This window comes from Pygocentrus nattereri, chromosome 18 (genome assembly GCF_015220715.1).
Source record: "Pygocentrus nattereri isolate fPygNat1 chromosome 18, fPygNat1.pri, whole genome shotgun sequence".
Lineage (NCBI taxonomy): Eukaryota > Metazoa > Chordata > Actinopteri > Characiformes > Serrasalmidae > Pygocentrus > Pygocentrus nattereri.
Genome location: NC_051228.1, coordinates 23,507,186 through 23,532,996, shown reverse-complemented (window position 1 = coordinate 23,532,996; position 25,811 = coordinate 23,507,186). Strand labels below are relative to the sequence as shown.

The 25,811-nt window shown below is 39.0% G+C and overlaps 1 long non-coding RNA gene across 1 annotated transcript in view; it reads right to left on the bottom strand.

The window, feature by feature from the left end:
• The window catches only part of LOC119265947, a 15,579-nt gene extending 7 nt beyond the window's left edge, over positions 1–15,572 (bottom strand). Inside the window, exons 1-3 of the long non-coding RNA XR_005131770.1 lie at positions 15,278–15,572; positions 7,439–7,535; positions 1–588 (exon numbers count right to left, since the gene is read on the bottom strand). The exon at positions 1–588 is cut by the window's left edge and continues 7 nt beyond it. This is a non-coding gene — a long non-coding RNA (uncharacterized LOC119265947). The remainder of the gene's footprint in view (positions 589–7,438; positions 7,536–15,277) is intronic.
• Between the last annotated feature and the right edge of the window lie 10,239 nt (positions 15,573–25,811).

Sequence of the window (25,811 nt, the reverse complement as noted above, 5' to 3'; positions counted from 1 at the left end):
TTATTTAAACCTTCCAAATACCTGTCCACATTTTGTCCGTCCAAATAGGCACTGTTTAGACACAAATTACTTACCATACAATTCAACCAAAAGGTAAACCATTACAGTTTACTGGTCCATTTTACAATGAGAATAATCCATTTTGTTGCCTAACAATAGCCAGACTGGGATCATCACAATGTTGCCAAGCAAAGCAGCCCAATTTGGCAGAAAACATCCCAATCTGGCAACACTGGGGTCTTAGATAGACTGGTCTGGGGTCAGAGCACTGGACAGACGGCTGCTATGTTTAGCCTCCAGACACCAGCCTCAGGCCCTGTGGATAACAGGGGAGATTGGGCCAGTCTGAGCTAGTGTGTTAGTGAAGATTAGTGTTATTCTTTGGAGCTCTGGAGGGAATTCTAATGGGTCTGGGAACGCTGGATGGAGGTTGTGGGGAGGTGATGATGAAGGAGGCTCATCAGCTTCTTAATATGGCTCTCACACTCGTTATTTTCACACAGGCTCACTGTCTGTTTTCTCAGCCTTGAGCTGCAGATTGATGGAAGTTCATTTGTTCTGTTCCCCAGCATGCTCTTCTTAATGGGGCTGAGTGAGTGAGAGAGAGAGAGAGAGAGAAAGAAAGAAAGAAAGAAAGAAAGAAAGAAAGAAAGAAAGACAAAGAGAGAGAAAGAGACATTTGAATAAAACTCATAATCAAATGTAGGCTCAAGAACGAGTCAACAAGACGCACAACTCTGGAGTTTTGCATAATGACTGCCAAAACTAACACCGTTTTACTAAAGTAAACACAAGCTGCAGCATAGCTTTGACATCGGCCTGCATGCACTGCTGTGTGTATGACTGTGCGTGTGTGTTTGTGTGAGCATATTTGCAAACACCCCCACACACCTGGCACTGTGTGTGTGCGTATGAAAATTGACACACACCTCTGTCATTCAAATGAGTGTTTGTGTGTGTTAGTTTCTCTCTCCGTCAGTGGAGGATGTACACATGGTGTTCTGTAAATGAACGTAATTAACACATTTAAAAGTGTCTAGCAAGGCGCATAAATAAAGTAAGCTGATTAACAAACTGGACATATTAACAGTGGATCATCCTCTCAATGTAAATATCAGCTCTCGTTCTTATCGAAGTGCAAAGGATCTGGACTCTAAGCTGCCATTATTTAGCTCAGGGTTGAGTGGCTCTGTTTTGAGTTGTTGGTGGGATCATCCCTGATTGACAGGAAAACATGAAAATGTGTGACATTGTGGGGATGCTGTGGGGGCATTTAGTTGGGCCTTATAAAGAAAAATTTTTTTTACTAAACATCCTGCTTTTAAAATAGGCCAAAGCTGATTTAGTTTGATGAGTGTTGAATTTAGGGAATGCCTTAGAAAACTCTTATTATATACAGATACGTACATTGGTTTAATGCATATGGAACATGTAATTGTTACACAGAGCTGTACATTCCTATATAACACAATTGAGACATAGCATTTCATACATATTCATATTATATACATTTTTTCTACATTGAGGTACAAAAAAATTATTTTACAACAAATTAACATAATAAGTTCACATCACAAATTGTACGCTAAGACCACTTCTGTTGCTTCAGTTTTTTGACACTGTGTGAACAGCAACTTTAAATTATGTAAATAAAATGAAAAATGCCAAAAACGTTTCAGATTAGACAGGGACAGTATATTCTTACGTATACATGACACATATACTTACATATAAATTATATGGTACTGTAGAAAAATCAGATTGAATTTTAAATCAAAATGGAAATGAAGTTTTTCAGCATCAGGACAAAAAGCAGAAAACACGGATCTAACATCAAATTACACAGAAGCCTCTACAACTACATATAAAATCACATTTGCAGTATTTATTGTGTCCAAACTTTGCCTTTATTACAGCTTCCAGACTCACTTTCAGTTTTTCAAAGAAATCTGCAGGAATATTTTTACACCTCCACAGTTCAATCTTAGAAGTTTATTTAGCATTATCTGCAATAACTTTGTCATAGTAACATTTGTCATAGTAAAATGCTGTATTCACCATTTTATTGTGAAATCAACTAATTTATTTTTATTTATTTGTTGGTAATGGACTGCAACCCTAGCTGTACCAAGTGGTTTAAAGAGATAAATGTTGTAACTTGTTTAAATGGTGTAACATTGCAAAATTGCATTGTTTCTTGGTATTGTCTCATGTTTTGGTTATGTTTATACAAGTTAGAAGCAAAGTTAATCTGTTTGTAAGTGTGTATTTGCATTTAAAAACTTGAGACGCACTTGAAACATTATGTGGAAATACATGGCAAAGCATGCTGAATAACTATGTTCATTTAATTCAGTTTATCTTTCAAATTTTACACTAAAAACACATTTATAGGTCAGATTACACTGACTACAGCAAAAGACATCACAGTAATATTGTGATTCAGGTAACACAGTGTACAGATGCTATTTTACATTTTGTTAATATGGTTCAGTAAATTGCTGTGAATGTAATGCAACTAGTCAGTAATTTACTGCAAATTTACACTTACAGTGTAGTGTTTGTCTGATGGGGAAAATTTTTATTGTCTACTAAGACTTACATGGTTATTAGGACAATTTTTTCTATAACATTTAATAATGTTTTTACCTGCTGTTTTGAAACTCCTGTTTTCTCTTGTTTTCCACTGACTTTCTCATTGCCTCTGCAAGTGGATTATGTCATATCTAATATCTTCAGAAATATGTGTTATATTAGTGGACAATTTGACTGGAAATTAAAAAATTGTCAGCTGGTTTCTGACAGTATCTACAACAAAATGTGTTCTATATGATGGGAAACATTGAAAATAGAGTATATGGCACATAAACTGTGCATTTTCGCTTGCACCCTAGTTTTGAACATAACACATCATCAAAATGTGTCCTATTTGCACCTAAAACTGGTGTGACAGGCTTAGCACATCTGGCCACGAATGTTCTCTTTTCATGCTGGATAAACGTAAAAAAGGGATAAATGAATTAGGCTGAGCTTCCGTATATAATGTAATCTCAATAGATTTTAACACAGCATTTTATTGATCAATGATCATCTTTGTCAATGGTGATGGCAATTATATGCATTACATTTGCATATATATATTTGCATATATTATAAACATGTGCTAAAACTGCATCTTTCTCTGAAAATATTAAATAATATTTTTCTGGAATGCAAGTGGATTATATTATACCTAATGTCCTGAAAAATGAATAACTTGTATTTGTTGTTTTGATAGAAAAATTAGCAAAGGAAAGGGTGTCTCTGACTTTTGCATAGTACTGCATGTATAAGACATATTATTACATATGTGTACTCACATATGTGCTGTATAAAACATCTTGGACAAAAAATAGACTTATGTGTGTCAGAAAGAGTGTGTGTTTGACTGAGTCTGAATACACAAACACATTATAGATGGAAGTCCATTCAGGTTCACCGCAGCCAGACACTTGCTCTTGTCCTTCAAATCATCTTCCTTTCACATTTCCCCTTTACAGGCCGAAAGCCTCAGCAGGCCCCAGGAGCCCCTCTTATTCATTCTACCAAAAAGCAAACAGTGCTCAATCAGGCCAGGCCAAGACGGGAAGGGAAACAAACCCGTGCTGGCAGTTCGGTTGACAGCTTTCAGAAGAACAAGGCTTGAAAAACTGCACTGTAACGTGACATAAAAGAATTTATAGAAGCAGTCATGAATCATATGAACCTTGTTTAATCACCTCAGCATCCAGTGCCTAGAGCAGATACGTTTCTTATGGTTCTGAGTGGTGATGCATGTGGCAGTGGGGCGCTCGCATGCGTCACATGCAGAGGTAGTGGGATGGAGGGTGATTACTATATTTAGAGGCGTGTGTATAGCCCCCCAGGGCTTTTGGCAATAATAACCTGCCCTGCAATTTACAGAGAGAGACGGAGAGGCAATAAGGACCAGATCAACCAACATCCTCAGGCAGCGAGTGCCAAATGATCACTATTTCTGTTACATGGAAAAAGAACATACAATTTTATTTTAAGCATGCTGCTTTTCATCCTGTGTGGTACTTTAGGCACACCCAGCCACTTTTTGAGAAACCCTTGCTTGGTAGCTCCACCTGGCTGGTGTACAGTAAGAGACTGTTGTCCATCTGTTAAAGCACAGTTAGCATTAGCAATCCCAAAGCCCTTCAGAAACAGGCCACTCAGAGCTGCTTTCGGCTGGATATTTTTGGGTAGTGAACCACTCTCAATGAAGCAGTGGTGCTGACCAGTAACAACCCTGACACTGACACTAGCACCTCAAACTGGCACCATGCCAATACTATGTCAATGTCACTGCTGCGAGAATGGTACACCACACAAATAATACCTGGACAATAGCAGGCTTGTGGTCAGAAAATTACTAATGTTGACTGGGGCCCAAGTGGGGCTGATAAACTGTGCAAAAATAGATGGACTACAGTTTGTGCACCTAGATAGTGGCAGCTGAAGCCAATTGTGCATCTAGATAGTGGCAGCTGAAGCCAATAAATTGGCTGTTGAGTAAAAGGACAAATTATTAGTGTGAAATATTTCTTTATTTGCTGAGTTTGAAAAATAAAATGTGCCATAACTTTTGCACAGGCCACATTTTCTGTTTTATTTGTTTCTCTCATTTGTTAAATGTAGCAAATAAAACAATAATTGTGCATTAAAATGCAGTGGAAGTAACACATTAACAATGCATCTACTTAATGTAAGTAATGTATTAACAGAACATCTACAAGATCTTTACAACCCCATTTCCAAAAAAGGTGGGACGCTGTGCAAAATGAAAATAAAAACAAAACTCAATGATGTGCAAATTGTTTAGGCCCTATATTTAATTAAAAATAGTACAAAGATGACCCTATGTGTGAAAAACAGATCTAGCCACCCTTTCACATATGTATTGGTCTTGTTCTAAATTAATGTTGTCCTTTCTTGCAAATGTTTTAGAAGCTTTTATTCCCACTTCACGACTTGCGGCTATATTTGGGGTGATACCTCAAGATATTTGTATAGGCAAAACAACAAAAACTGTGATAGCTTTTACAACTTTGTTAGCAAGACGATTGATATTTGTAACGAGGAGCGAGGTAGCGGACGCATGTGCGGAGGTAAGCGACTTTTATTGAGGGCAAATCCAAAATCAGGGTCATCACGGTCCAGGGTCATTGAGCCAATACGGATAGATTGTGGGTCAGACATGACATAAACCAGAAACAACCAACAACACAGATTCAAACAAAGCAACCAAACATACAACAAACAAAGACCAGCAAACACTAAGGGCAAACACAGGGCTTAAATAACAAAGGGTAACGAGGGACAGGTGAAAACAATGCTGGGCGGAGACTTGAAACGAGGGGGTTGGACTAGAAAAACCAAAACAAAAACACACAAGGGCTAAACCAAAACACTAACACATGGACAGGACTGGGAGGGGCCAATCGTGACAATATTCAAATGGAAAGATACACACCCGCCTACGTTTAACCACAGCCTGTCATTACATATGTGGAGCAAATGGACTCTGTGGATATTGATGCATGAGATTGTATTACCACTGTTTCTGTTATTGCTGCTACTTTTTTCTTTTTTTTTCTTTTTTTTTTTTTGACTGTTACAGCCACCTTTACTATTTTGTATTTGTTTATATATGCATTTTCTTTATAAAGAAGAGAATTTATAGGTGCTGTAGGGAGTGGGAGGGTGTTAGGATGGGCACAGGAGTCAGACGAACGCGGATAAGTTCGTTTAATACAGGAGAACGAGTATCAGGGTCAAAAACAGGCAAGGGTCAAATACCAAAAAGCACAGGCAACCAAAATCCAAGGGGAAGACAATATCATGGTCAATAAACAATCCAAAAAATGTCCATGTTCAAATACGCAAAACCAGCAGGTGAAGGTACAAAAAGGGGGAGGTCAAAAAGTCAAAATAACAAAGATACAGTCATAACACAGAATTCAGAATAACAAACTAAACGCTCAGGATGCTCCAGGAGAAACAATACTTCACACTGAATCTAGCTGAAGCCCGGGCTTATATACTAACTAACTAGGTCATCATGCACAGGTGTGTTGGGTTAATAATCAGGAGACTGTGAATGCTGGTAGTGACGCATGTGATTATGCAGAGTCATGTGATCTCCTGAAGCATTGTGGGACATTGAGTCTGATTCAGTCTGAGGCATGACAGAGGGTTTTGGGTTATCTTATTCTATTTTATTTCTTTAATAAAATAACATTCAAAATAATAAAAAAATCATGTGACAAATAATAATAGTACAAAGACAACAAATCAAATGTTAAAACTGTAAAATGTTTTGTTGAAAAATAGGCAGGCCAGTTTAACACCTAGACTCTTTTAATATGGAGCCATGCTCCTGTTATACATGCTGAATGTGGTTTGACATTGTCTTACTGAAATAAGCAAGACCTTCCCTGAAAAAGATGTCGTCTGGATGGCAGTATGTGTTAACGAAAGCCTGTATATGTTGTTCAACATTAATGGTGCTTTTGAATCATGACTGATAACAAGCTGAGTGCTCTTTAGCCCGGAGGTCAAAGAGAAATTCAAACGTTCATTTGTTGGACTACAGAACACTTTTACACTTCACCTAAGTCCATTTTATATGAGCTCAGGCCCAGAAAAGGTGGCAGCATTTCGGGATCCAGTTTATATACAGTTTCTTCTTTGCATTTCAGTGTTTTAATTAGCATTTGTGGATGCAGCGACAAACTGTGTTCAGAGACTTTTTCAGAAGAGTTCCTGATCCCATGCAGTGATTTCCACTAGGGAATCATGTCCGTTTTTAATGCAGTGCTGTCTGAAGGCCAAAGATCATGGCAAATATTGTTTTTTTGGCCTTATCCCTTGCATACAGAGATTCATCCAGATTCTCTGAATCTTTTAATGATATTATGCACCATAGATGAAAAGCAAAAGTTCTTTGCTATTTTACATTGAGAAACATTATTCTTAAATGGTTGCACTATTTGATCGTGCAGTCTTTCACAGAGTGGTGAACCCTCATCATCTTTACTTCTGAGAGACTCAGCCTCTCTGGGATGTTCTTTTATACCCAATCATGTTATTGACATCTTGCCAATTATCCACCAGTTTACTGTATATGTGTTTGGGTTTTACATATTTTACAGTTTGAGAGAAGTGATTAGTCATTTGTAATGGATCACATTTTTGAGTAACTACCTGATCCCTAACGGACGTTTTCTGTGTTCCACTATTGCTTTGTGTCTGTGATCGTGCAGCTAGACTAGCCCTTGCTTGCGGGCATGACTCATTTCACCTCAGAGCAGAGGGGCTCAAAGTGTCACAGCCAGCCTCTTCACACATACACACACACACACACAACACACACACACACACATATACTCACTCAGAGCCACCAAACCAGCCGGCCTCTTCACACACACCCACAGCAGGGATCCTCTTCAAGTTGGTGGAGAATTGAGTCCAGACTTCATTTCAAGTGCCTCAGCGTGACAGCAAATGATGAGGCAATAGAAAGTGTGTGAGTGGCCATGTTTAGAGCCAATATCACGGTGCAATGCATTAAACTTCAGATTATGTCTTGTATAAAATAGTCCACTAGTTAATCGTAGCCCAGAGATAAACCTTAACTAGAAACAACCAGTATAATTCCATGCATCATGCATCTTGGCCTAAATTCAGGCCTGTAAATTGGATGAATCAGTCTGAACCAGTCATGCTATTTTGAACTGTAATAAAATAGATCAATACAAATGATATATACATATACAAGTCCCCCCCATCACCCAGTGCTACCATGCTGGAAGAGTCAAGGCTAGCATGTGCTTCTTGTGAGTCATGTAATATATTCAATGACAACATCATTGAACAGCTCAACATGCTTGGAGGAGAATACTAACAGCCAAATCTCGTCAGCTAACAGATGCCTGTGTACTGCCCTGAGTAATGAAATGAGAGTGAGGTCATTTCAATATCATTTTTTGGGATTTTGTCAACATTCTTTAAAACTTGCAACAGTACATATGAAAGAATGTGTTTATGGGGAGTGCATGGTTCTGTAACTTGATAAACTACCATTTTAATTAGACAGTTTGTTTAGAAACAAACCTGCCAAGGGATCCAAATTAAGTGGAACAGGATGTTGTTGTTTTGCATACATTGGCCATTCAGCCTACCTTGTACTTCTGCTCAACGGCCAACTCCACATGCCCTATATATCCAAAAGTTTGTAGACACCTACTCATCCATTATTTCTTCTGAAATCAAGGATGTTGATAAGGAATTTGTCCCTCTTAGCCTTTACTCTTCTGAGAAAGTTTTACACTAGAAGTTGGAACACTGCTATGAGGGTTTGATTGCATTCAGCCACAAAGGTATTGGATGGTGCTTCATCACACCAGAGAATGCAGTTCTACTGCTTCACAGCCCAATGCTGGGAGGCTTTATACCCCTCTATTTGAGACTTGGTACAAGGCGTGGCGATCATAGGCTTATGTATGGCTGCTCCAGAGCATCCCATTCTATTGGTCAGTGCTTTTCTATGTAAATTATACAAGCTCTGTTTGCACAACTGAATGCCTGTGTCAGCAATGGGGGCATATCTGAATTCACTTATTGGAAGAATGTCTGAATACTTTTTGGCATATAGCCCACTATATTTTCACTTAATGGACAGATAACTGAACTGAAGCTCTTTTACTTTAAATGTATTATGAGAAAAAACAATTAATTAGAAATGATGATTATACCTAGAGCAGTTAAAGGTAAAAGAGGAAGATGATGGCCTGCAGCAAGTCTGATGGGGACAATCAGAAGAATCACGAACAATCTGTTAAGAAGCTTAAGGACCCAAACAGAAGACAGGACCTTTTGAAGAAACACTGTCCATATGGCCGTCAGGAGTCAGCACCAGCTTGACACCACTCAGTAATAATTATACAGGTATAAAATTATAGACCATAGTCTTTCTGTTGCTGCATAGTTTATGAGGCAACTCTACCACATTCATCATTGGTCGGTTTTTGGTCACAGATCTTCCTGTCCAGATGTTATTTGGGTGGTGGAACATTCTTAGCACAGCAGTGACACTGACATGTTGGTGTGTGTGGTGGCCTGCTTGCATTTTTAATTCATTTAAAATGATCTCAGACTCAGGAAAATGTACTTCACATGTACAAGAGGAAGACTTGATGCTCTGAGACACAGAAGCTGGACGTCTGTTTCACTGCCATCTTTTAAAGTTCAAAGCATAAACTTTGTCTCCATGACGAACATTAAAAATTTTCACTATGATGCAAACATGCAAAACATTCTTAAACTTTCTGATTGGGAATGTAATGAATTCAGGCGTTTACATTTTTTATTCTTATATTTAGCAGGTTATTTACAAGATTACCCACCTCATTCAGTCAGATAGAAATGTATTCCAAATAGCTTCAATCGGACTAGATTATTGAGGTTTTTACATGGACATATTCTATTCTGATGTTAGTCAGATTATTAACGGCTTATCAGGCTGCATGTAAATGTGGCTATTGCTGGGTCGGGAGTGGTCCACCACCAAAAATACACCAAGACAAGCTCTGTGGTCAGAAACTGACCACTGATGAAGAGCTACATGACTAACACAAACTGCACTGACAGATGGGCTACAGTCTCTACAAGGCAGTGGAGCTAAAAAACAGGGGTTTCTAATAAAGTGGCCAGTAAATCTGTAAGGGAATGGAGAAAGAGAAAAGAAAACACAGGCTGAAAAAAGATCGCCAGCGCATTCCAAATGATAACATTAGTTTTGAGACCAATATGATGCTAGTAATTGCGTTTTGAATTACATGGTGGACTGTTTGTTATTGGACTCAATATTTAGACAATTCTAGATGACCTTCTTCAGGATGTATGTAAGCACTAGACTTAGATGATCCGTTCTTATTTACAGCATGCCTGTTTGATATCCCTCTCTCTCTATCTCTCTCTCTTCCTCTCTGTTCCTTTGAAGTGATGAAGTGGGAGCTAGAGGGCCATAGAAGCTCCTGAGGATGAGAGGGATGAAGAGATGGAGAAAGATGAAAGAGAAGGATGGATGGTGGGATAGAGGGATGGGGGTTTTTCATCAGTGCCTGAGACTGAGGGAGGCAAGCCAAGGACAGCTAAGGTCAAACCGTCATGGCAGCCGTTAGAGAGATAAAGCAGAAGAGGCTCAGGTTCAACCTGTCCTTCCAGAATGTCTGGCAGGGCCCATGATGATGAGATATGCACTCACACTTCCTCTTCATCTGTGGAAAGTTACCATCACATTTCATGCTGCTTGTGGCTTCCTTTGCAAGCTAGCAAATTATTTCTGTAGTTGAAGCAGTATTTTGATGAAAAATCAGATACATTTTCCCCTCACTCAATCAGCCAGAACAGGTTTGATGTCTGAAGGTTCCTTGTTTGGTTAGTACTGCAGCTACAACAGTAATGCAGCTGACAGGCTAATGTTAAATAATCATCAGTAGACTTGCTTATGCACTTTCTGAGACTAAATCATACTGTTATCTATAAAAACAGTTAAATGAATTCCACTTGACTGGAGCGACAATGCTAACAAAGCTGACAAGTAATGCAAGCTTAAGTCCACCATTTAGCATTAAAATCAGAGGTATTATAACTGTGGGGCAGGCCCTTCTAGTGGGGCATAAAGGTATTGCAGTGGTCATGGGTGAGAGTTGAGATAGAAAATTGCAAAAATACATATTTAAACTTTGTCATAAAACTTTTTTATGAAGCTCTTATTGTCATGTAATGATATGCTCATGATTTATGGCATTCATGCCTTCAGTGTTAAGCTGGGTGATGATTGCTTTTACCTTTAGAGTTACTGTAGTTAATACTTTTATCTAATGCTATAGAGTGTGCTCAGCTACTTTTGTGTGAAAACAAGCCACATTCATACACTTCCAGTCCTTAAATCTATGATAAATTTATGATCCTTTGTTTGCAAAATGCTGACAGTATCACTCTATAAACCCACACTCATAGACTTAGCATAACTCACAAGAAGCTCATTTTAGTGCTGTAAGCTCTAGCTGGGTGTCTGGGAGTGTTGGTAGCTATAAAGACTGAGTGATGCTTTCTTCTGAAATTAAGGGTAATAATAGGGAGTTTGTCCTCCTTTGCTGCAGTAACAGCCTCTACTCCTTTGTGAAGGCTTTACATCAGATGCTGGAACATTTCTACAAGGATTTGATTGTTTTCAGTCACAAGAGTATTAGTGAGGTCAGGTACTGATGTTGCACGATTAGTTCTGGATCACAAATGCCACTCCAGCTCATGCCAAAGATACTGGATAGAGCTCTATCACTCCAGAGAAAGCTGTTCCACTGCTCCAAGCCCAATGCTAGGGGGCTTTATACCCATGGGCGAAAGGTGACCTAAGTCTCCTTTTACCAATGCTTTTCTGTGGAGATTATGAAAACTCTGAGTGAACACCTGTGTCAGAAATGGGTGCATGTTAAAAAAAACTTCCACTGATTTTTCTACATTTCTGCATAATTCAGTCATTGAATAGTCAGTTAGAGTGGTTTGATGTTAAATTATGTAGGGAAACCTATCAACTTGGATTTCTTTACAGTGGTTGTGAAGAAGGGGACACAATTTCTACAGTGCAAATATAGCCATTTCATTTAGTGTCCAAAACTCATATACCTACACATAACAAGATTGTGATAAATCTGAAATCTTCTATTTTGCCCTACAACGTACTGCATGTACCTCCCCAGCATACAAAACTATATTTTGCACCAAAACGTTCTTATAAAACATTGCCCTAGGCATCAGGCAGTGGATTTGATGCCATTTGGTGTAATAACTTTCTGTGAGGTCATTTTTAGATGTATCAGACATCTGGTTCCTATCACCATAACCGTAAACAAATCTGACTCTAGAGTTTCTCCAGGACACAGCATTTCACACCAAACCAGTCTGAATGAATATGTGTACAACCTAACCATTTAATTATAAAACACTTGGCAGAATTCTCCTTTAAAGTAGTCAAATACATTGAACAGATGTGTCTGGATACTTTTGCACATAGTATCAAACATCAAAGTTTTGAGATAGAGATGAACTGCTATTTGGGGAGATGGTGGCTCTAAAGTGTGCTTTCACTACCAGCTATATGACAGTGTGTATTGTCAGATATTAAAGTCATTTTATGTAACCTGAGACTTCAATGACAGGCAATATAGCTAAGCTAGAGACAGCAACACAAAGAGAGTGAGAAAGAGAGAGAGAGAAAGAGAGAGAGAGAGAGAGAGAGAGAGAGAGAGAGAGAGAGAGAGAGAGAGAGAAAGAGAGTGAGCAAGTGAAAGAGACAGACACAGACAAACATAAAGAGACAGAGAGAGAGAGGAGAGAGAGAGAGAGAGAGAGAGAGAGAGAGAGAGAGAGAGGAGAGAGAGAGAGAGAGGACGGGATGATCTGATCTCTCTCACCTTGCTGTCATCCATTAACGGCAACAGATGTTCATTAGTGGGATTTGCTCAGCAACCAGACCACATATACAAGGTAGATGACAGGTGTGTATGTGTGTGTGTCTGTGTGTGTGTGTGAGAGAGAGAGAGAGAGAGAGAGAGAGAGAGAGAAGAGAGAGAAAGAGAGAGAGACAGAGAGGGAAAGTGTGGAAAGCTAGTGAAAGAAATAATGAACATAAGGGGAAGAAGAATGAGGAAGCAGACACAACCTCTCCCTCTCTCTCTCAGTTCAGTTCAGTTTCACATTTGTTTTAGGCATGGCCATAAGCAGTCACAATATTTTCAAAGCATCGCTTAATACAAGAATAAACATTTAGACATTTTGTAAGTCTACATTTCAAAAATGGAGAGAAATTACTGAAGAACATAAGAGAGCATCTTTCTCTTTCTACCTCTGTTCTTCTGTGCTTCTGTTCTTACCTACAGTCTCTAGCTTTATTTCTTTTTCACATACAGACCCCCAAGTACACACTCAGACATCCACTCTGTGTCCTTTTTCCTTTGTGAAAGGCAGATTCATCAATCCCCAAACCAGCCCACCATCCCAACCTCCATCTGACCATCTGACTTCCCGCATTAACCCTGCTGAAAGCCAGCACCATTGGAGACTCAACTGAAGCCAGCCGCCGTTTTAGACCTGCAGTTTCAGGACATGACATGGCTTTAGACTTGTACCTGCTGTCCAACTCGCTGTGTTAGATTAATAGTTAATACCTAACGTGTAATGCCTTAGAGCTGGCATAGAGGAAGACACAAAAAGCATTGCTGTAGCATCGCATGTGCTATCCCAGGCTCAAGGAGGACGCTGGAGGCAGGGTTCAGGGTTGCAGCAGCCATATCTTTTAATTAAACCCAAATAAAAAAAACATAAAACAAAACCTAACCAAAGATACGCAATTTCAACTAGACTTTTCAGTCCTTCTCTTCACTAAGCTTTTAAACTCTTTCGTCCTTTGCTGCTGCTCGCCCTCCCTCTCTCTCTGTTCCCTCTACGCTCTTTTTAAAAGGCGCTCACACTGCCAGCCAGATCAGCATCATCATTAAGGGCAGCATGAGCACCCGAGCTGAGAGGGAACAAGAGCTCGTCGCTCTGCCTCCTCGTTACCACCCCCAGCTGGCAGCTCGGCCGCCCAGGTCAAACGTGAGGTGTAGTGAAGCGTTCTTTACTCTGGTGCCTTTAAACAAGCAGCAAGAAATTTCCAGCCCAGCAACAACAACAGCAGTCACAACAAACTCATCTTTTTAATTGTCAGTATGGTGCACTCTGAGAGCCATTTTGAATAGTCACACCCCCTAAGGTCCACACATTTGCATGGAGCCTGTGGTGGAGACTACACAGCCCCCCTCAAGGGTCAGCTGTCCCAGCGGTCCACACAGTCTGAACAAACAGTCTGTGGGGTGCACATCCCCAGCCTGCACAAGTGCCACTGGGTGGCCACTCTTCAGTGGCAGTGCATTCCCACAACTCTCCAGGGGTTATGTCCTTGGCGCAGCAGTTCCCCTGGTGCACTCTGTTACAGGTGTGCCGTTCTCCCCTGCCCCTGGCGGGCAGCCAAACACCAGCTCTGTGAGCATCCTCTCTATCTGTGCAGCAGAACTTATCACGGCTCACAGCATCAAGTCCAGTGCCACTGAGCTCACCCATCATTGGTGCTGTGTTTGTATGCTGCCCACGGCTATTTGGGCTTCATCCACACTGCCAGGGAGCCCAGACTATCTGTCTGGGCTCTGCTGCTTGCCTCAACCAGACACAACCAGCTTCTCTTGTCCTGTCTCCAAGCCAACCCCAGTCACTGCAAGGAAATCCAAATCAAGTATGCACACATTCTTTATAGGCTCTCGCCAGAACCTGCACACTCTGCTCAGGCCCCCCACTGTGATCAGGAGCCACCTCCACCATTTGGCAGGTGTGCTGTTCTCAGTGCGCGGGAGTATACCTGGACATAGCAGCGATATGTCATGATTTATTAGCCTAGTTAATAGTAGTTACTAAATATGTTAGCTACTTAAACTGTAGGTCTACATAGATCTACTGTGGCTCTAAGGCTCTGAAACTGGATTATGCAGGGAGTTAGCTAGTTAATAACATAGCTACAAACATGAAGCCCAAGTAAGATGGACCTTAACTTTAACCACTAGGAAGTGCATGTATAAATTTGGAGCACACATTGAAACTGGATAGAATTACTGCTGGCTCAGGTCTGCAGATGGATCATTCTAAATTAACTAGTTTTATTTTTTTTTACTTAGCTAATAACATATTCCAGACTTATTACCTACTAAGGCTTATTATTCAGTAACTACAGGGACCTCAATGCAAACTATTGGAGCTTTTCTCAGGTTATAGAAAGGTGTAATAAAACTTTGGGAAGGGGATAACTTTAACTCTAATTTGTAACAATGGCATGTCCAAAACTACAGGTGTAGAACTGCTGCTGGCTCTCTTAGTCTGCTGGATGATAATGGAGCTGCCTACGTAGGAATGCAAATAGTTAAAAATAAGTTGCCAAAGTAAGGTCCTTACAAACTAAGTAACTTTCTGCTACTTTCCTAGCTAGCTAGAATAACTTTTAGCTGTCCCATCAGGCTCTAATTGTGATAGTTATGTCACATGTGAGGCATTCAAACTTTACTTTATGGTCTGTTTCTCTATATTTAAGAGGAAATTTTTCATTGTGATTACAAGACAAGTTAATAATACTTAGTTTACCTACCTTGGGTCAGCTAATTGGCTGCACGCAGGTAGCCAAAGTAGCCCAAATTCTAATAGAAACCTCAAACTTCAGCATGCCCTGAAACTTCATTGGCTGTCCAGGTCTACAGATGGGTGATGTTGCAGGGTCATCATCAGCTCCCTCCATCTGCTGCTGTATTAAAAACAGAGAGTAATCCACAGGCAGGCATTGCCCTCCTTCTCCTTCTGTCTGACCCACTGTCCATCCAAACGCCCGCCAGGACCCGAGATCCTCACCTCTTCTCCATCACCACAGCACCTCTGAGCTTTTTCATGCCGCCTTACGCCTGCCGACGCCTGCTGTGTGTGCCACGCTGGCGCTGCCATCTGGTGAATGTCGCCCTTACTCCTGCTACCCTGGCAACGTGTGTGGGAGCAGACGGCGCTCACCCACACCCCAACTCCCAGTACACACATGGACAAAGGCTCAACATCTCACTATTAATGTGTCCCACCAACCAAATATGAATGACACTGTATTATTACATTTATTTAAATTGTATGAAATCTAACTTCAGTCAAATAATGACTGAAGAAGTCAAAAACTAACTTGAATTAAAAAAGCATACCCAATTTAAAAAACTCCTCAGGAACTGATTTGGTCCTATATTGTTACTGTTTTTTAGACTCTATTCTTCTCTTTTAAGATCCTTTTGGTCTAAAATAAAGTGCTAAAGCTCCAAAGTGAAAGGTGTGAGCAACAAGCAAAAGTAAAGCAGTCTGCAACTGAACCAATACAACAAAAGGAAATAAATCCAAATAAGGAATTAGCATCTAAAAGTGCAGGGCTAAAACTAATGCTTTCCATACCAATATACTGGCGGAGAAATGAAAGTAGCATCTGAAATTTCTTAGAAAAGTCCAAACCTATAAATTAATAATAATTTAAAGTGGAATTCCATCAATTTTCCAAATTTCTGCTTAATTTGTTAAGATTCGGATTGATTCAGATGTGTGAAATTTTGAAAACTTGTTGGAATTCCCCTTTATGTCCGAGAAGAGGAACACATCTGAAGCTTCTCTTCCTCTACCTTTTCTTTCCCTCCACCACTCATCTCTTCTTTGTTCTTTAGTCTTATCTCTCTGTGCTACCTCTGTTCTTTAAGGAGGTCCAGCCTTCTAGCTTAGGCAGAATTTGCCCAGAAGTCCAGCCAAAGTTCTCTGAGTTCTCTGCATTTCTACAGACGTACAGTTTCTTCTGATACACAATCATATGATAAAAACGTGGTCCAAACAAGCAAAACTGTACTTTGAACAAAATATATGTGAGTAATTATTATCCACCTGATGAGTATTTAATGGCTGTGGTGTTTGTGGTAAGTTGATTGATTTAACAGAGTATGTTTTTGTCTGACTACATTCAATTACACGATGCACATTCATTTAGTCTACTTGTCATGTCAAAACAGTTTAAACTTATCCTCATTTTTTGCAAGATGTTATACTGTGGGACCATTTCAGGATGAATGGACCAATGGAAATGATCCAAAATGACTTAGATTTACAATCACTTTACATTAACATACATTAAATTTGAGAATGTTTTTTCCTTCTCCTGTAAAATGCCATATTTTAGTCTCCCTATTTTGTTACGATTGCTTATATTTGACATTTTTGAAGGACACCATGGGAATCTTGCCCAGAAATGTACTGAGACTTCTCTCATCTCCAGTTTTCTTTCTTCTGCATTATAGACCACTCTGTCCTGCACTCCAAAAGCGCTCTCAGTTTTCCCCAGACTCATAGTTTTCAAACAGTAAAATACCATATAGGGCATGATACAGCGGGGGTCCCATCAAACAGCTGTCACTTCTCTCTCTCTCCCTCAGGGGCTTGCAATCTGGTCAAACAGAGCAAGGGCACTAGTAGGCTTTGCCAGGAGCAGTAGGCTACTGTCAGCACTGAGTATGTTTCTCCATCGGAGATCATTTAAAGTGACAGGTCTGTGGAAAAACCAGTTTACATAGTTTTCCTTCATAGCTTAATGTAGCCAATCAGATAAGACATGGTTTGTGTCTGAAGTTGCTTGTTTAGTTTTGCATGGAAGCTACAAGGCTATTAAAATCACCTAAATCATCACACAGTCACCTCTGTGCATAGTTAAGTAATCACAAAAAGACTTGCTTGCATTGCTGTCTCCAAAATGGTAACTTTACAGCAGAAGAAATATCCTTTTAATGTAAATTCTAATGTAAATGAATGGAACCAGACTTTTTCCCCCCAAGTCATTTCAGTCTGTTTCTTTTGGTCCATTCATAATGAACTTTTACACACAATGTAAAGGACAGGCATTTTCAAAAAACACTGACGCTGTAAGACATGTTGTTATATCAACTAATGGATATTTCATAGCTGAAAACAATAGTAGCAGGCAACTCAAAGTCTCATTTTTGTCTAGATTTTTGCTCATGTTTGTAGATGACAGTATGCTATACAGTGTCAGAAACCAATAAATAGATCTCTTTATCTCTCCATTAGAGACCTCTAAAGAAGGCCCGGCTTAATGTTTTGGTCTCCAGTGCAAACATAACATTAGTCAAATCAAATTTATTTGTATAGCACTTTTTACAACGGATGTTGTCACAAAGCAGCTTTACAGAATTTCAGAAAAGACAAAGTTTTAACAGGACTGTAAGAATGTACAAAACCACCCCGGTGGGCAAGCCAGGGGCAACAGTGGCAAGGAAAAACTCCCTCAGAACTGAGGAAGAAACCTTGGGAGAAACCAGGCTCACCAGGGGGGACCCATCCTCCTCTGGTCAAACTACCTACAAGTGATTATACTACTAATATTAATAGCAGTAATATTGGTATTAGGAATAGCTAGGAGTCTATGAGAACATCAGTATGAGAACATTACACTGATGAAGATATATTGACAGTGATAGATCATTCACTCACATCCTCATAAGATACATCCTTCTCCAAGTTTTGACTGAGTTCTCTTTGAATAGTCTTTCAGTGCACTCACAGTTATTAGATTGATCCACTCAAGGAAGGGGTCCGACACGCAACCCATGTTACTGAAAGTTCTTCCGTACCTTGCGTGCAATTACACATTTCCACCAGAGAGGTGGAATCCCCAAAATCCCCAAAACACAGCATGATGACTTAGGTATGCAGTTAATACAGGCATCCAGTTAATGCAATGCTAATGCAATAAGCTACCTTAGCTTCATAGCTCCAGTGTGAAACTATATATGTTATGAACTTTATTTTCACCAAACTATTCCTTTAAGTCCTTTCAGCTGCAGTGAATGGAAACCCCTTCTGACTGCAGTAAATAGTCTGGGCTGCTGGCCTTTGTGCTGGAAATGCTGACCCTTTTAAAGAAAAGACAGTTTAGAGCAGAGTCTCCTGGGTGGGACTGGATATCCAGCTCATTGAGATACTGAGGCTGCAGAGAGAAAGTGAATAAGGAATAGAGAGGGGTCCAAGAGAGAGAGAGAGAGAGAGAGAGAGAAAGAGAGAGAGCCATCTGTGGTGTTTTTGTTCTGCACAGTTTCAGGTAGGGGTGGCTTTTTGTTGTTGCTTTTTTGGGGGCATTTGGATGTCCCATGGGGAAAGACGACCTGATTAAATTGAAGACTCCCAGCCTCACACATGCACACACAGATGCACGTACAGAATGACAGAATTTAATGATGAACAATAAAGCCAAAGATATCCAGGAAAACAAAGCAAACAAGGAACGTTTCATGTTTGGTTATTCTTTGTTTTGTAATAGTTTATTGGATTTTTTTTTCACTTTTACAGTGTGTTGCAGAGCATCCTGTAGACTGCATGCACCTATATAATTAACCATATAGATTAGTGCTTTTCTAAACAATGAGGAATTCTGTACAATAAGACAAGACAGTAAAATAGAGAGAAAAATAATATCATTTGAATGGACCATTTTTGTGTTAAATAAAAAGGTTCCAAACTCAAAAATCAATTAAGGTTTGATTTCAAATGGGTGGGAAGAATTTGGTGAGAAAAACTCTAGACTGCAGGCCTTCTGGAAGTTCTAGATATGTCACTGTCATTTAGTCAAGTTTCATCACATTTTTCAGTTAGCTTCATGCCAGGGCACTTTATTGAAAGAATCAGTGTAAAACTGCTGATCTGTAATCTAACATATTCTAACAGTATAAAGACAAGATATTTAATGTTGTAAGAAATATCCCCCAATATATGTTAATGTTCGAAGCTTCAAATAAAATAAAACATATGGAATGTGTTTTACAGTCTTTAGATGTCTGTGTTTAATATCAAACAGCCAAAAATGTTCATATGGACTAGGGCAGTGTTTCTCAGGATAAACTCTGGATTTGTTGGACCAGGTGCACTGGATACAGGGAAAACGCTAAGGAGTGCAGAGTAGTGGGCCTCCAGGGTGCTAGCAGAACTGCCTTTGTTAGAAGTGAAGGCCTATCTATCAGTAATGTCTTAGCAGATGAGACAGACTAAATCTCCCACTTATTTTGGGCAGCAGCAAAATGAAGCAATGCCCACGATGGACCAACACAGAGGTGCCAAGAGCAACACATTAATTCAAATGCATGGAAGGCAACGGTAAGCCTCTTCTGTACTTCATCAAGAATACCATATGGATAGGTGGACATTCTGGTGGAACATTATCCATATGGTTGAAGGGATAGGTTATAGTATAAAACTATTATTCATGTATAGAAACCACAACACATTTATATTGTCTTCTAACTGAGGCCTTGTTGCCTCATATTGGATGTAGTTGCTGAACATGTTACATGTGCAGATGTATTACACCGAGAAACAGTCCAGATGCTTCATATTAGGAGCTATGCAGTGTTTTGCATCAAAATTGAGGAACTAATGAGAAAAGAAACTGCATGACAACCACAATTAAGCAGAAACAACACAACAGCAACCACAATAGTCTCTGAGTCTGTACTAACACAGCAATGTGAATGTGTTTCATTTTAAAATGTTATTATAGACCACTTTCAAGGATTTTCTCCTTTTTTATTATATACATTGGTGAGAGTGAGTTTTACACATACAAGGCATAATAGTGCTATGTTATGATTAATAGCACCTTTACTTAAGAAATAATGTGTTTTCTTGTACATGTCAGCTGTTATTCTTTTTTCAACATTGCTATAGTGAATATGCATAAGTTTATGCATAAGACAGGTTTACACATTTGAGACTCAGTATTAGCAATATTAGCAATGAGTGCATCTATCAGTATAAAATTTTGTGATAACTGCAGAAAACCAGATTCAGATTTCGGCAATAATTCAATTGACATTAATGGCTTTGTTTAGTTAATAATCTGATAATGAAAAAACCTCAGGTCCATTTCCTTTCTATTTAAACAGCATATATGGTACACAGTTCTTTGGTACTTTTGCAACTTGACAACAAACACAGATGAAGAAGCACATCATATAAAATACAAATATCTTGCCACAGTTTTCTGAAGATGCCACGTACATCCAATGCTCTTTCTGGGTGAGCAGGCTGGTCCTTCCTTTCTCCCTTCACTCAGCATGATGCAAGCCTTTGTGGATGAGTGTTAACTGATGTTGCTTAGTGTTCTCCTCCAAATGTGTTGAGCAGTCAAATGGTGTTGCATGAGTAATAGTTTGAAAAGATACGGCGGCACTACACGTATCTCAGATGAAGCACCTGCTAGCCTTCACCCTTGCAGCTTGGTAGCATTATGTGAAAGGAAGGAGACCTAGCTAGCAGGTGGAGTAGGCCACAACAAAACAGGGGACAAAAATTAGTCCTTGAGCAATACTCCTAACTCATCAACACAACACTTCAGCACTTGGTGGCCCTGCTCTGTGAGTTTGTGTGGTGTACTATTTTGTGGCTAAGCTGTTGTTGCACCTAGACTGTACCATTTCACAGTAATAGCATTTACAGATCTAGCAGCACAGAAATTTTACAAAACTTACTTGTGGCAGAGGTGGCACCCTATGACAGTGCCACGTTTAAAGCTACTGTTCATCCGTACGAGCCATTCTACTGCCAGTGCTTGTCTATCAAGACTGCGAAGCTACAGTATGTGCTTAATTTGATCCACCTGTTAGCAATGAATGTGGCTGAAAAACCTGAACTCAGTAGTTAGAAAAAAAGCAGTAGCAAGAAAGAAGGGAGGGGTTTTAGTGGTATATGTTTTCCATGAGGTTTTATAGATCCATCAAAGTGCTAGTAATTGTCCACAGTGTTGCATTAAGGCTGTAGCATTGACTGCTTTGCAGGTGACATTTTTTCTCTTGGGTTCTGTCCAAATATGGTCAGACATAGGAAAGCGGAAGATATGAGATTAATGATTTACATGCACTGATCTGTAAATGATCTGATTATTGAGCTAAAATCCAAATGTCTTTATGGGGTTTATCAAAATCTGATAATGACCTTAATCCCTATGAAAAATCAGAGTACTGTTAACATGACCACAGGAATAGTCAGCTGACTCACTGATTCTTATTAGTGTGCATGTAAATGCATTCAGTTTGAGGTTATACATTAAACATTGCGATTTCAGTTAGTGAAATTTTTCATTTCAGAACTAAATCAGAGCAGCTTTGGATATCCCAACAGAAAGCAAGGTGTCCCCAAACCTTTGATGAGCAGTGTGCACACTGTATGCTTTAGTGGAGGTGTTGATTTTTCTCGAAAGTGTGTGTTGCTTGCAGTGCTGAAAACTGAGCTTCAGTAATTCCTGAGAGTTCATGCATATTGATGAGAGATTAAAGCGTCTTATGATGCTCCTCATACTGACTGCAGATACCCCATTTTGTCACAGTTATTTAGTGATTGTATTTTGTCTCACACAGACACTAGGAACAGTGGCTGTCACTCTGGTGATGATTAATAAATATCAAAATAAAAGACATAAATAATAAAGTAATATGCGTCCATGCCTTGAATCATTGTGCTGCAGTGGAGAAACAGAGCAGGGAGTGAAATTAGAGAAGGCGGAGTTAGTCTAATCAGCTTACAGGGTTGTAGGTTGAGTCCCCCTAATGTATGCATTTATGCAAAAACATGCATGGTTATATTAAATTATGTCACCCCTAATACAGATGACAAGGGAGTTATTAGTTCCCCCAGAGAGAAGGGGAGCCTGGCTGATAGAAGATGATGCGATGTTCAGTTTTACTTCCAGAGATGCAGCTATGTGTGGATCAGAGAGAGAGTAATGATAAACGGTTATTGTTGTACCGCTGGAAATAGAAGTTGCCTTTTGGCTGATTTTGTCCTTGTTTATTTTTGTTTAATGGCTATGTTTTGGGGTGATTATGTAGTAGTAGTTGTTGCTGTTGCTAGTGCAAATGTTTGGATGTGAGAAAGGAACTATACAAATTAAACTTACCCAGTCTTTTCAGTTACCGCATTGAGATACTTTAAAGAGCATATCGCTGCTGTGAAAACAAAACCTTATATAATTCATTTTTGTCATTTTTTTTATTTTTGACATAGTTTGAAAAGGCCTGTTGCCCTTCACACTATGTGTAAATTTTACAATGAATGGACTTAAAGAAATGACCGAAAATGATATGGTAAAAATCTGGTTCTACTGACTTACGTTAAAAGTAAAATGTGTTTTTTGCCTCTCTTGTGAAGTTATCATTTTGGAGATACAAGGTTTTGTTCCAACAGCAGTGATATACTACCTCTTTTTTCTTGCATTTTACCTTTTCCCTTGATCCACTTATCATGTGTGCTATTTTTTATGTAAGAAAAACAGTCATAATTAATTTTTATATGACCATTTTCTAAAATTGTTTTTATCTCGGTCTGTTTTTGTTATTGTGCCTTAAAGACTGATATATATATATATATATTTATATATGTATGTGTGTGTGTGTATATATATATATGTGTGTATATATATATATGTATCGCTGCTGTCGGAAGAAAACCTTGTATCTCCATTTTTGTCGTTTTTCAGTTTTTGACATAATATGAAAAGGCCTGTTGTTCTTTACATTGTGTGTAAATTTCATGAAGAATGGACCAAAAGAAATGGCCCAAAAAGACTTGAAAGATGTCCGGTTCCACTGACTCATGATGAAAGTAAAGGATGTTTTTTTCCTTCTCCTGTAAAGTTAGACATACAAGGTTTTCTTATGACAAAAGTGATATATATATATATATATATATATATATATATATATATATATATATATATATATATATATATATATATATATAAAACCTCACCTCTGATGTGACAGGCTGCCTTGTATTGTGCATCAGTCAAAAAGTAACCTGTGCTGAACACTCTTAATAATGTCTGCAGCTGCAAAGGTGGATATATGTAAATTTGTTGCTTTTTGTGAGATCACAGCTTACATGAATTCATTAATTACACACTTACATGCTTTCCATGATATGGGCCTTTTAAGGTGCATCTGTTGCTGATACCAGCATTCACTTTTGTGCAGTTTGTATAATTGCTATGATAGAAAATGTGTTTGAAGCCATCTTTCAAATACATCTTTTAAATGGTTTTCTACAATAGGCTCCTGTGGCAGACTATGCTGGATGGTGCCTGCAGGAGAATCATGGATAAATCAATGAACAGCAAACTAACAAAAGCAACAGTAAAGTGGAGCTCCAGTTCCTCTCAGGAACCTTGACTTTCACAAGAATCCGTATACACAACAATCTGTATAAGCAAAAGTGAGAGAATACAATCAGTGCGATTGGAACTATTGAGTGTATATCATTGCTGTCAGAACAAAATTTTATCGCCTTTCATTTTTTAAATGAATTTGAAGCAGCAGCCCATCTTTATATTGTGATCAAACCTAATGATGAATAGAACAAAATGACTTAGAATAAAATCTTGTTACATTTATCTACATTGTAATTTAAGAGCTGTTTTTCTTGGTCATCTATAAAGCTACCATTTTGGAGGTTTTTGTCTGTTTGAGTGATATATAATATAAATGCTCATTGGTTGAAACATACAACAACTGTTGCTGTCAGTGGACATCAGTGATAAAAATTGGAAATTACGTTCAATGCAAAGAACACGGGATTCTTTCTTTTTACTTTCATGTGACTTCAACCTTAACATTATTATAATGATACTGAATTACGCTAAATTAGGCAAAAAAAACCCAAAAAACTGTAATTTTGCCATTAAAATATAATGGGGTGCCAAAGGTTTTGCATAAGACTGTAACAAAATGCATTGCTAATCAAACTGAAAAAAATCCTTCTTTAGGGTCAAATTTGAGAAAATGGGATCAGTCAAAATTAACAACACAAATACTTTAATCATCTAACAGCACCATTACCATTACTGTTACTTTTACTATTTTACTATTTTATTTACTGTTACATTATTGTTGCTGTACATAAAAACACCTGTCCGTCGTCAAACACAAAACAACACTGTTTCCTTTGAGGTGTTATAAAAATACAGCCTGTCACATGGGAGTGTATGTACTGTACATCTGTATGGCATGCTGTTGTACAGGAGTGTCTGGACTGCCTTCATGCCTCTGGAGCTGAAACGTTTCACTTTGTAGTGTTAAGGATCTGCTTCTGCACTCTCAGCGCCTAATCTGCAGTCACAGGCTGTAACGTTCCACATCCCTCTATCCAATATGTATCATTACAACACTCATTCCATACACAGCCCCCAGGGATGTGTACACCGCTGGCCGGCCTGTTTGTGCCTCTGCATAAAGCCTATCGCTTGCTTTTGTGTTCATTTCACGCACACCTGCTTCTGTAAACTAATCAGCAAAGGCTCCTGATGAAGTTACTAAGGTAATGGGCAGCAGTGGGAATTATTCCATAAACACCACCTCTCTGACAGCATCTTAGCTGGGCCACATCTTCTTCATTTGTGCTGGTTGGTTGGCTCGCAAGCCTATTGTGGAATCAGACTTGCAACATATTTTCAAGGGACCATACTTAGGAACGTAGTTTCAAGGAAAGTAACCAGAGTAAAGCAATGAATGTTGAAAGATAAAAATATTCTACTATCCTACTGACATCAATAGACTTTCGGGTATAAAATAATAAATTTGAAGTTGTAATTTATAAAAAATACATTTCAATGAATTCCACTTTTATTTTGTAATATACTAGCAACACATAGTACTATGCAAAAGTCTGAAGTCACTCTTCAGTTATTAATTTTCCAGTCAAAAGTTTGAACAGTGATTAAAAGCTACTGTCACGATTGGCCCCTCCCAGTCCTGTCCATGTGCATTTGTTTTTGTAACTCCGCCCCTGATTGTTTGCACCTGTCCCTTGTTATCCCTGTTTATTTAAGCCCTGTGTTTGCCCTTTGTCTTCGCTGGTTGTTGTTTGCTTGTCGTGTTTGTGCTGTTTGTAACCTTGCATCCTGTTCAGTGTTTATCTTGTCATGTCTGTCCCCCGATCGCTTCATGTTGACTATATGACCTTGGACTGTTCTGACCATGACCCTGGATTTGCCCTTAATAAAAGTCGCTTACTTCCACACGTGTCCACTACCTCGCTCCCCTTTACAGCTACAGAGAAAATGG